This window comes from Salvelinus fontinalis, chromosome 18 (assembly GCF_029448725.1).
Source record: "Salvelinus fontinalis isolate EN_2023a chromosome 18, ASM2944872v1, whole genome shotgun sequence".
In the NCBI taxonomy this organism is placed as follows: Eukaryota; Metazoa; Chordata; class Actinopteri; order Salmoniformes; family Salmonidae; genus Salvelinus; species Salvelinus fontinalis.
This window is the reverse complement of record NC_074682.1, coordinates 22,889,941-22,902,835: the sequence shown is the minus strand read 5'-3', so window position 1 is coordinate 22,902,835 and position 12,895 is coordinate 22,889,941. Positions and strand designations below refer to the sequence as shown.

Sequence of the window (12,895 nt, the reverse complement as noted above, 5' to 3'; positions counted from 1 at the left end):
GAAAACATGCAGAGCCCTCTGGGCATTCTGTTGTATTAATAGAGTATTATTGCCGTATTTTATAGTTGCTCAGTACCCATCCCTACTCCCTGTTTTTGTTGGCAAGCTTATGTTATACTGCAGTTCAAAAGAGAACAATGTAGGTGTCAGCTTCACCTCGACTAAAACAATAAATGAAACATGGACTAAATCCATGTTTCTGGTGTCCTGCTACTATGGCATCACTAGTCTTTGTTCTCAACAAGCATCTACATGAAACACTACATATTGTCATTTCAGTTTCTGCTCTCACTCTCCCACTCGTTTGACATGATATTGCTGAAACATGTCCTAGACACTACAAATCAGCTCTCTTTGTTTACGCAGCTTTCGAGTCAGGGAGAAGGAGACCCGGTGGAGCACAAACTCTGCCATACATTTTTCTCATACAGTCAGTTACACTGACATCTATATAGTAGGACATTTTGGGCCGGTTCATCATTGGGAATGGTTTTGTTTTCTCATTGCAGTTGAGCAAATTGCTGTTAATAATGGAAGAAAGCATAGTTTGCAGCCCTCATTAGATGTTGTTCTAACAGCGTCTCTGATGGAGCGCCTCAGACGGAGGCCTCGTCTGCCTCTACAACTAGTTAACATGAGCCAATTAAAGCCATGCACTCTGCAGCCTCTCCAGAGTGTTTTATATTGCCCAACAATGATAATGCAGTGTGCCGCTTTATTGCACAGAGCTTTTGATGTTATGGAGGTGTACACTTACACTACTTTACAGTCTACTGTAGTTTATGTTTAGCGTTTTAGTAAGGGATCTGCGCCGATGGCAGCAGTTCGTATCAACCCAGCACCACACCAGTTCCATGGTATTATAACTACCCCAGTTGTTCATGTCAGTCTGGAGACACTGTGCTTTAGTCAATGCCTGCGGAGCCATGATGATGTGTTCACTATGCATGGCTGTGTGACATCTGATGGTAAAATCAGTCCAACTGAACTACTGATTCATAAGGATAGGAACAGATGGTGGTGAGAAAGGATATAATTGTATCTTCTCAGCTTCCTCAGAATGTAGGGCTTATGGCACTTGAAGGATCAATATTGTGCAGTACTAGCATTAAAACAGAATGTAAGCCTCCCTGTTGAATTTAAGCCCAGCTAAACCTGAGGTGTTTCTACACAGACAGACCTTGTCAGAGCTTACTGGAGATATCCACCACATGACACTAAAGATGGAATTTCTTCACTGAAACTTGGTATTATGAAGTAAATTCGAATGTAGAGCTCATATTGAATACTACCTTCCTAAACAAATGTAATTGTCTCCAAAGGAAATAGATTTGCCCAGCTTCTGCCTGGCCTATGTCCAAATCCTGCAGCTGCCCCTCTTCAACTTGTACACAAGACAAAATGTTATGCTTATCAGGAATACAGTGATGGGGAAAATATCGACACAGTTACATATCAAAATGTTATTTTAGACAATATTTCACCGATACTTTGACTCCAAGTGTGTGTATATATACAGTACTAGTCAAAAGTTTGGACACAGCTACTCATTCAAGGGTTTTCTTTATTTATTTTTTTCTTTAGTAACAAAGAAAAGTGTTGAACAAATTGAAATATATTTTATGTTTGAGATTCTTCAAAGTAGCCACCCTGTGCCTTGATGACAGCTTTGCACACTCTTGGCATTCTCTCAACCAGCTTCACTTGGAATTCCCACATATTCTGAGCACTTGTTGACTGCTTTTCCTTTACTCATTAGACCAAAGGACAGATTTCCACCGGTCTAATGTCCCTTGCTCGTGTTTCTTGGCCCAAGCAAGTCTCTTCTTCTTATTGGTGTCCATAAGTAGTGGTTTCTTTGCAGCAATTCGACCATGAAGGCCTGATTCGCACAGTCTCCTCTGAACAGTTGATTTTGAGATGTGTCTGTTACTTGAACTCTGAAGCATTGGGCTGGTAACTCTAATAAACGTATCCTCTGCAGCAGAGGTAACTCTAGGTCTTCCTTTCCTTTGGCGGTCCTCATGAGAGCCAGTTTCATCATAGCGCTTGATGGTTTTTGCGACTGCACTTGAAACTTTCAAAGTTCTTGACATTTTCCGGATTGACTGTCCTTAATGTCTTAAAGTAATGATGGACTGTCATTTCTCTTTGCTTATTTGAGCTGTTCTTGCCATAATATGTACGTGGTCTTTTACCAAATAGGGCTATCTTCTGTATACCACCCCTACCTTGTCACTGTAACGGCAGATTTCAGGGATCGGACCAACACACAGCGTGGTAAGTGTCCATGTTTTAATAGAAACAAATGAACATGACACAATACAAAATAACAAAGAGAATCTAACCGAAAACAGTCCCGTGTGGCACAAACACTGACACAGGAAACAAACACCCACAAACCAACAGTGAAAACAGGCTACCTAAATATGGTTCCCAATCAGAGACAATGAAAAACACCTGCCTCTGATTGAGAACCATATCAGGCCAAATGACAAACCTAAACATAGAAACACAGAACATAGACTGCCTAACCCAACTCACGCCCTGACCATACTAACTAAAGACAAAACAAAGGAAAATAAAGGAAATAAGGTCAGAAACGTGACAGTCACAACACAACTGATTGGCTCAAATGCATTAAGAAGGAAAGAAATTCCACAAATGAACTATTAACAAGGCACACATGTTAATTGAAATGTATTCCAGGTGACTACCTCATGAAGCTGGTTGACAGAATGCCAAGAGTGTGAAAAGCTATTGAGGGACGGCTATTGCGGAACTGTGGAGGGATTTTGGAGGTTTCGGGTTCACGTTTTTTGGCCTTGTGGTAGATCGGTCAACATGCCCTTGAGCAGGGCATTGACCCTGGATGTGTTTGTGTGTCGCTCTGAATGGGAATCTGTTGGATGACTGGTATGGTGTAGCTGTTGAGCAGCTTCAATGCAAGTATATTGTATGTTTCAAATATTCAATAAATAAATATTTTAACATTTAAAAAAAAAGAGTGTAAAAAGCTGTCATCAAGGCAAAGGGTGGCTACTTTGAAGAATCTCAAATATAAAATATTTTTGGATTTGTTTAATACTTTTTTGGTTACTACATGATTCCATGTGTGTTATTTCGTAGTTTTGATGTCTTCACTATTGTTATACAATGTAGAGAATTGTTTTTTGAAAAACCCTTCAATGAGTAGGTGTGTCCAAACTAGAGTGGTGCTGTATATACAGTGTATTCGGAGAGTATTCAGACCCCTTGACTTTTTTCACATTTTGTTACGATGCAGTCTTATTCTAAAATTGATTAAATATTTTTTTACCCTCATCAATCTCTACACAATACCCCATAATGACAAAGCAAAAACATCAACTGAAATATCACTTTTACATAAGTATTCAGACCCTTTAGTCAGTACTTTGTTGAACAACTTAAGCAGCTATTACATCCTTGAGTCTTCTTGGGTATGACGCTACAAGCCTGGCACACCTGCATTTGGGGAGTTTCTCCCATTATTCTCTGCAGATCCTCTCAAGCTCTGTCAAGTTGGATGGGGAGCGTCGCTGCACAGCTATTTTCAGGTCTCTCCAGAGATCTTCAAGGACATTCAGAGGCTTGTCCCGAAGTCACTCCTGCGTTGTCTTGGCTGTGTGCTTAGGATCATTGTCCTGTTGGAAGGTGAACTTTCAATCCAGCCTGAGGTCCTGAGGGCTCTGTAGCAGGTTTTCATCAAGGACCTCTCTGTACTTTGCTCCATTCATCTTTCCCTTGACCCTGACTAGTCTCCCAGTCCCTGTTGCTGAAAAACATCCCCACAGCATGATGCTGCCACCACCATGCTTCACCGTAGGAATGGTGCCAGGTTTCCTCCAGACGTGACGCTTAGCATTCAGGCCAAATAGTTCAATTTTGGTTTCATCAGACCAGATCTTGTTTCTCATGGTCTGAGAGTCCTTTAGGTGCCTTTTGGCAAACTTTAATCTGGCAGTCATGTGCCTTTTACTGAAGTGTGGCTTCCAATACTAGCTTCCAATACTCTACTCAGCAAACTGGATGCAGTCTATCACAGTGCCATCCGTTTTGTTACCAAATCACCTTATACCACCCACCACTGCGATCTGTATGCTCTAGTTGGCTGCACCTCGCTACATATTTATTGCCAGCCCCACTGGCTCCAGGTCATCTATAAGTCTATGCTAGGTAAAGCTCTACCTTATCTCAGTTCACTGGTCACGATAACAACACCCACCCGTAGCACACGTTCCAGCAGGTATATCTCACTGATCATCCCCAAAGCCACACTGCTTTGCTTTATCTTGGCCAGGTCGCAGTTGTAAATGAGAACTTGTTCTCAACTAGCCTACCTGGTTAAATAAAGGTTAAATACAAAAATATTAAAATAGTTGGCTGTACCTGCGCCAAAACTGGTATACACTGAGTGCACAAACCATTAGGAACACCTTTCAAATATTGAGCTGCAACCCCTTTTGCCCTCAGTACATCCTCAATTCATCGGAGCCTGGACTCTACAAGGTGTCAAGTATTCCACAGGGATGCTGGCACATGTTTACTCCAATATTTCCCACAGAGTTGTGTGAAGTTGGCTGGTCCTGGACCTCTACTCCAAATAGCTTGTTTCATCTCATCCCACTGATGCTCAATTGGATTGAGATCTGGTGACTTGGCAGGCCACTGTAGTAAGCTGAATTCACTGCCATGTTCATGGAACCATCCTAGCCTTGTGGCATGGGGCACTATTCTGCTGAAAAAAATCAATTTACAGATGGATACACTGCTGCCATGAAGGGATGCACCTGATTGGCAATGGTGTTCAGATATCCTCTGGCATTCATACGTTGCTCCACTTTTATCAAGGTGCCCAATATGTGCCATGAAAACACACCCATACCCTCACATCACCAGCCTACAATGTTGATATGCGGTATGATGGATGCATGTACTCGTGGTTTTCTCCATACTCTAGTCCTCTCATCAGCTTGAAACAGCAGGCACCGGGATTAATCAGACCAGGCAATGTTTTCCAATTCTCCAGTGTCCAGTGTTTTCATTTCTTAGCCCATAGCAACTGCTGTTTTCTTTCTGAAAGAAGTGTATCTCCAGGGGGTGCTGAGGAGATTTTTGTCGACTTTATTAGTGGGGTGCTACTGCACCCTCAGCACCCCTACTTCTCATGGCTATGGCTCCATCTCCTTTCTTTTTATCCTGAAAAATTCCTCAGTCTTTGCTGATGTCAAGCATACCCTGAGCACGATTGAGTCACCACCGTGCTTGAAAATAAGGAGGCAGTTACTAAGTGATGTGTTGTGTTGGATTTCCACCAAACCTAAAGCTTTGCATTTAGGCCAAAAAGTCTGTACCTTTGCTGTGTTTCTTTTTCAGCTTAGTTGTATTCTTCTTTTCACTCTTTCATTTAGATCATTATTGTGGAGTCACTACAGTTTTGTTGATTCATCCTCATGATCACTAACTACAGTGGCTTCAGAAAGTATTCACACTCCTTGACTTTTTCCATGTTTCGTTGTTACAGCCTGAATTTAAATGGATTACATTGAGCTTGTGTCACTGGCCTACACACAATACCCATACATACAATAACTTATTTAAAAGTGAAAAGCTGAAATGTCTTGAGTCAATAAGTATTCAACCCCTTTGTTATGGCAAGCCTAAATAAGTTCAGGAGTAAACATTTGCTTAACAAGTCACATAATAAGTAAAATGGACTGACTCTGTGTGCAATAATAGTTTTTAACGTGATTTTTTTATGACTACCTCATCTCTGTACCCCACAAATACAATTATCTGTAAGATCCCTCAGTCGAGCAGTGAATTTTCAAACAGAGATTCAACCACAAAAACAAGGGAGGTTTTCCAATGCCTCACTAAGAAGTGCACCTATTGGTAGATGGGTAAAACAACAGCCATTGAATATCCCTTTGAGCATGGTGAAGTTATTAATGACACTTTGGATGGTGTATCAATAGACCCAGTCACTAAAAAGATACAGGCGTCATTCCTAACTCTGTTTCCGAAGAGGAAGGAAACTGCTCAGGGATTTCAGCAAGAGAACAATGGTGATTTTAAAACCGTTACAGAGTTTAATGACTGTGGTAGTAGAAACCTGAGGAAGGATCAACAACATTGTTTAATGGGATTCAAGTCTTGGCTTTTGCTGGGCCACTCAAGGATGTTCACATTTTTGTTCAGAAGCTATTTCAGTGTTGCTTTGGCTGTATGCTTAGGGTCATTGTCCTGTTGAAACCTAAATATTTGCCCCAATCTAAGGTAATTTGAAATCTGAAGCAGGTTCTCAATGATTTTCCTGTATTTGGCGCCATTCATTGTTCCCTCTATCCTTACCAGTCGCCCAGTTCCTGCTGCTGAAAAGCATCCCCATAGCCAGATGTTGTCACCACAGTGCTTCACGGTAGGGATGGTGTTAGACGGGTGATGAGCTGAGCCTGGTTTTCTCCAGATATAGTGTTCTGCATTCAGGCCAAAGAATAAAATGTTTCTCTTCAGACCACAGAATATTTTGCCTTATGCTCTCAGAATCTTTCACGTGCCTTTTTGCGAACTCCTGGTGTGCTGTCATGTGCCTTTTTCTCAGGATTGGCTTCTGTCTGGCCCCTCTCCCATAAATCCCAGATTGGTGATGTACTGTAGAGTCTATTCTCCTTCTGGCAGGTTCTCCCATCTCCGCCAAGGAACTGTAGTTCTGTCAGAGTGGTCATTGGTTTCTTGGTCACCTCCCTGATCAAGGTCCTTCTTGCCTGGTTGTTCTGTTTGGTCAGATGGCCAGCTCTAGGCAAAGTCTGGGTTGTTCCATATGTTTTTAATTCCCAATGCTGGAGACTATAGCACTTTTGGAAACTTTCAACACTCTAAAAATTGTTTTATACCCTTCCCCAGATATATAGTATGCCTCATTACAATTCTATCTCGGAGATCTGTGGCCAGTTCCTTGGACTTCATGGTATAAGTTCTGCTCTGACATGCACTGTCAACTGTGGCACCTTCTGTAGACAGGTGTATTTCTTTCTAAATAATGTCCAAACAATTGAATTGGCTACAGGTGGTTGTAGTGACATCTCAAGAATGATCAAGGGAAATTGGATGGACCTGAGCTTAATTTGGAGGGTCATTGCAAGGGGCGTGAATACTTATGTAAATTAGATGTGTTTTACTTTGTCATTATGGGGTATTGTGTGTATATGGATGCAAAAAATATATATTTAATAAATGTTTTGTTCTGGCTGTAACACAACAAAATGTGGAATAAGTCAAAGGGTATGAATACTTTCTGAAGGCACTGTATGTGGAACTGCATTATTCATACAGTGATAAGTTTCCACAGCCTCTACTGTGACATTTGCCATTTAGACGAGGCATGATAGACTGTTTCCCCTGGTGAGTGACATTGCATCCCACTGACTCAGTTGACATTTCCATGGTTACATTTTTTATTTCCCTTCAACATGTGAGAGTTGCATCCATTTAAAGAGAACTCACAGGAGGGAGGCCAGTACTGTACGAGCCGTGGCTGGGCTACTCATGTCTTAGAGAGCAATGTGGAGCGTCGGTACTAAGTGGTTGGGATTTGCTCGAAGAGCATCAGCTCGTGTTAATGACCTGCAGTCTTCAGCAGGGCTTATCCATTCAAATCAACTCCACAGAGAGGATTTCTCAAGTCTGATGATTAAAGTAAGATTCTGTAATAAGTGTATGGAGGTGCTTTAAAAAGAAGAGACCTTAGTCTTTCCTCAAGCTGTGGAGCTTAATCATTCCATCACAGGTCTCTGTGGTGGCATTTTAAGGGCCTGTTGACTATGACAAGCAACACACTATCACAATTAATGTGTGTAGAATTATATTACAGTATGTCAGACTTACCACATGTTTAATTGCATACATGTTTGTATCCTTTTAAATAGTCTTCTAACATAAATTAAGCAGTTGGCTTTCTATAGCCAATTAGAGATTAGGGTTTTCAACAACATTGCATTGGCATCACTCATCAAATCAAATCAAATGTATTTATGAAGCACTTCTTACATCAGCTGATATCTCAAAGTGCTGTACAGAAACCCAGCCTAAAACGCCAAACAGCAAGCAATAGAGGTGTAGAAGCACGGTGGCTAAGAAAAACTCCCTAGAAAGGCCAGAACATAGGAAGAAACCTAGAGAGGAACCAGGCTATGAGGGGTGGGCAGTCCTCTGCTGGCTGTGCCGGGTGGAGATTATCACAGAACATGGCCAGGATGTTCAAATGTTCATAGATGACCAGCATGGTCAAATAATAATCACAGTGGTTGTCGAGGGTGCAACAGGTCAGCACCTCAGGAGTAAGTCAGTTGGCTTTTCATAGCCGATCATTCAAAGTATCTCTGCTGTCTCTAGAGAGTTGAAAACAGCAGGTCTGGGACAGGTAGCACGTCCGATACACAGGTCAGGGTTCCATAGCTGCAGGCAGAAAAGTTGAAACTGGAGCAGCAGCAAGGAATCATCAGGCCAGGTAGTCCTGAGGCGCGATCCTAGGGCTCAGGTCCTCCGAGAGAAAGAAAGAAAGAATTAGAGAGAGCATACTTAAATTCACACAGGACACTGGATAAGACAGGAGAAGTACTCCAGATATAACAGACTGACCCTAGCCCCCCGACACAAACTACTGCAGCATAAATACTGGAGGCTGAGACAAGAGGGGTCGGGAGACACTGTGTCCCTGTCCGACTAAACCCCCGGAAAGGGCCAAACTGGCAGAATATAACCCCACCCACTTTACCAAAGCACAGCCCCCACACCACTAGAGCGATATCGTCTTCCACCAACGTACCATCCTGAGACAATGCCGAGTATAGGCCACAAAGATCTCTGCCACGGCACAACCCAAGGGGGGGCGCCAACCCAGACAGGAAGATCACGTCAGTGACTCAAGTGACGCACCCTTCCTAGGGACGGTATTGAAGAGCACCAGTAAGCCAGTGACTCAGCCCCTGTAATAGGGTTAGAGGCAAAGAATCCCAGTGGAGAGAGGGGAACCAGCCAGGCAGAGACAGCAAGGGCGGTTCGTTGTTCCAGTGCCTTTCCGTTCACCTTCACACTCCTGGGCCAGTCTACACTCAATCACAGGACCTACTGAAGAGATGAGTCTTCAATAAAGACTTAAAAGTTGAGACCGAGTCTGCGTCTCTCACATGGGTAGGCAGACCATTCCATAAAAATTGAGCTTTGTGGGAGAAAGCCCTGCCTCCAGCTGTTTGCTTAGAAATTCTAGGGACAGTTAGGAGGCCTGCGTCTTGTGACCGTAGCGTACATGTAGGTATGTACGGCAGGACCAAATCGGAAAGATAGGTAGGAGCAACCCCATGTAGCTTTGTAGGTTAGAAGTAAAACCTTGAAATCAGCCCTTTCCTTAACAGGAAGCCAGTGTAGAGAGGCTAGCACTGTAGTAATATGATCAAATGTTTTGGTTCTAGTCAAGATTCTAGCAGCCGTATTTAGCACTAAGTGAAGTTTATTTAGTGCTTTATCTGGGTAGCCAGAAAGTAGAGCATTGCAGTGGTCTAACCTAGAAGTGACAAAATGAATGGATGCATTTTTCTGCATAATTTTTGAACAGAAAGTTTCTTATTTTTGCATTGTTACGTAGATGGAAAAAATCTGTCCTTGAAACAGTCTTGATATGTTCGTCAAAAGAGAGATCAGGGTCCAGAGTAACGCTAATGTCCTTCACAGTGTTATTTGAGACGACTGTACAACCATCAATAATAATTGTCAGATTCAACAGTTTATTGGGACCTAGAACAAGCATCTCTGTTTTGTCCGAGTTTAAAAGTAGAACATTTGCAGCCATCCACTTCCTTATATCTGAAACGCAGGCTTCCAGCGAGGGCAATTTTGCGTCTTCACCATGTTTCATCGAAATGTACAGCTGTGTGTCATCTGCATAGCAGTGAAAGTTACCATTATGTTTCCGAATGACATCACCAAGAGGTAAAATATATAGTGAAAACAATATTGGTCCTAAAACGGAACCATGAGGAACACCGAAATTTACAGTCATATCACTGTTAACTGGTTGTTGTATTACTGAGAGAGTGAGGTACAGTAAAAGTTATTCTCATTGGGAGTGCTAGTAGAGGAGCTGAACAAACAGTTTGTCAGACCCTGAAGTCTGTACAGGAGCTCTCCATGGTGCTGAATTCTCTCTTTGGTAAACTAATTGTCACCAAACTCAGATGCTGCTGGAGTTTACTCAGGGGGCATATTGTGATTATTTACAAACGTGTCGCTGTCCTACCCATATTCGTTCATGGCAAGGTTGGGATTTATATCAACTGAATAAATCTACCACACCTGAAAAGACTGCTAAGGTACAGTAATCAACCAATCAAATTTATTTATAAAGCCCTTCTTACATCAGCTGATGTCACAAAGTGCTGTACAGAAACCTAGCCTGAAACCCCAAACAGCAGGCAATGCAGGTGTAGAAGCACAGTGGCTAGGAAAAACTCATTAGAAAGGCTGGAACCTAGGAAGAAACCTAGAGAGGAACCAGGCTTTAAGAGGTGGCCAGTCCTCTTCTGGTGGGCTGGGTGGAGATTATAACAGAACAGTAATGTGTGACTTACTATAAGTGACTGGAGCGAAGAAGAGAGCTCCTTCCCACTGTGAGTCTAAGATGGAAGACCTGGCAGCCTAGTTAGCTGGGCTTTGAGCAGCAACAGTTGAGTCATAAATTTGATATTTCTTTCAAACATGTTTTACTTTGTCAATATGGGGTATTGTGTGTACATAGATGATACAAAAAAAATTGATTTTTTTATTTTATTCTGGCTGTAACAAAACAACATGTGGAATAAGTTAATGGGTATGAATGCTTTCTGAAGGCACTGTATGTGCAAGTTGGTGCTGCTTGAGAGAGGAAGTTAATCCAATGTCAAACAGCCTGATCTATGTTTAATTCTAATTTTACAGACAAAGCTGTTATATATAAGAATGTTCAAAGTATAGCTGAGCAAGGTTTATGTTGTTTCAGTAACATTTGTTTCACTTTAGCTGTTTCTTCTCTAGTTATCATAACATAAGCGAAAGTCGCTGAAACAACATACAAAACATGCGGAGCTTTGCACAGACTGATTTTATTTTGTTCAAATTGGTTTTGAATCCATGTATTTGTCACTGTTTTCATCTATTGGGACCTCAAAAAATTGAGAGAACTTTGAATAAATCATGTTGGGCATTCAAACAGAAGTAAGAGATATTGGTTTTGGATGTTTACTGTGGTGTAATCCAAATCTATTTAAAATACAGGAATAATGCATGTGTATACAGTACCTTACACTGCTTTTGGTCCCTTTTCTAATTAATTTAAATGAAAAGTGTGCAATCCCCTGAAAATGTATTCCCCATACATGTAGTAATGAAAAACAAAACATGTCGATACATTATGTAATCTATTTCAGATGAAGTCAATATTTAGAAAGTCCCACTGAAATAGACTCTATAAGTATAATAATACAAGATTTCGTCAAACTAGACATATTTCCATGTTTGAAACAATCATATCAATATGCATGTGCTGATGTTCCACTAACAGGGACCAGGATTTGATCTAACATTAAATTGTTGATAGCAAACTTCCTATTACAGAGCCTTCAGAAGATATTCCTACCCCTTGACTTGTTCCACATTTGTTTTACTGCCTGAATTCAAAATGGATTAAGTATTTTTTTCTCAACCATCTACACATAATGATAAAGTGAAAATGTGTTTTTAGAAAATGTTGCTAATTTATAGAAACTTAAATAGAGAAATATCTCATATACATAAGTATTCACACCCTTGAGACAGTATTTTGTAGAAGCACCTTTGGCAGCGATTAAACCTGTGAGTTTTTCTGGGTAACTCTCTAAGAGCTTTATCATTTTCAGGTCTTGATATAGATTTTCAAGTATATTTAAGTCAAAACTGTAACTCAGCCATTCAGGAACTTTCACTGTCTTCTTGGTAAGCAACTCCAGTGTAGATGTGGCTTTGTGCTTTAGGTTATTGACCTGCTGAAAGCTGAATTCATCTCCCAATGTCTGGTGGAAGCAGACTGAACCAGGTTTTCCTCTTGGATTATTATGCTTGTGCTTAGCTCCATTCTGTTTATTTCTTATCATGAAAACTCCCGAGTCCTTAACGATTACAAGCATACCCATGATACAGCTACCACTATTCTTAAAAATATGGAGAGTAGTACTCAGGAATGTGTTGTATTGGACTTCCCCAAAATATACTGTAACACTTTGTATTCAGGACATGCAGTTAATTGCTTTCCCACATCCTTTGCAGAATTACTTTAGTGCCTAGTTGCAAACAGGATGCATGTTTTGGAATATTTTTATTCTGTATAAGCTTCCTTCTTTTCCCTCTGTAATTTAGGATTGTGGAGTAACTAACGATCCTCAGTTTGTAACTGTTTTAAAGGTACCATCAACCTCATTGTGAAATTCATTGCGCAGTTTCTTTCTTCTCTGGCAACAGAGTTAGGAAGGACACCTGTATCTTTGCAGTGACTGGGTCTATTGATATACCATCAAACGTGTAATTAATAACTTCACCATGCTCAAAGGGATATTCAATGTCTCCTTTTTGAATTTTTACCCATCTACCAATAGGTGCCATTCTTAGTGAGGCTTTGGAAAACCTCCCTGGTCCTTGTGGTTGAATCTGTTTTTGAAATTCACTGCTCAACGGAGGGTCCTTATAGATAATTGTATGTCTGGGGTACATAGATGGGGTAGTCATTAAAAAATCATATTAAACAATATTCTTGTACACAGAGTGAGTCCATGCAACTTCTGTGACTTGTTGAACACATTGTTACTCCTGA

The 12,895-nt window shown here is 41.1% G+C and overlaps 1 protein-coding gene across 2 annotated transcripts in view; it reads left to right on the top strand.

The window, feature by feature from the left end:
* The window catches only part of LOC129815167 (immunoglobulin superfamily member 21-like), a 309,353-nt gene that overhangs the window by 102,774 nt on the left and 193,684 nt on the right, over nucleotides 1-12,895 (top strand). The gene's annotated exons all lie outside the window — the stretch shown is intronic.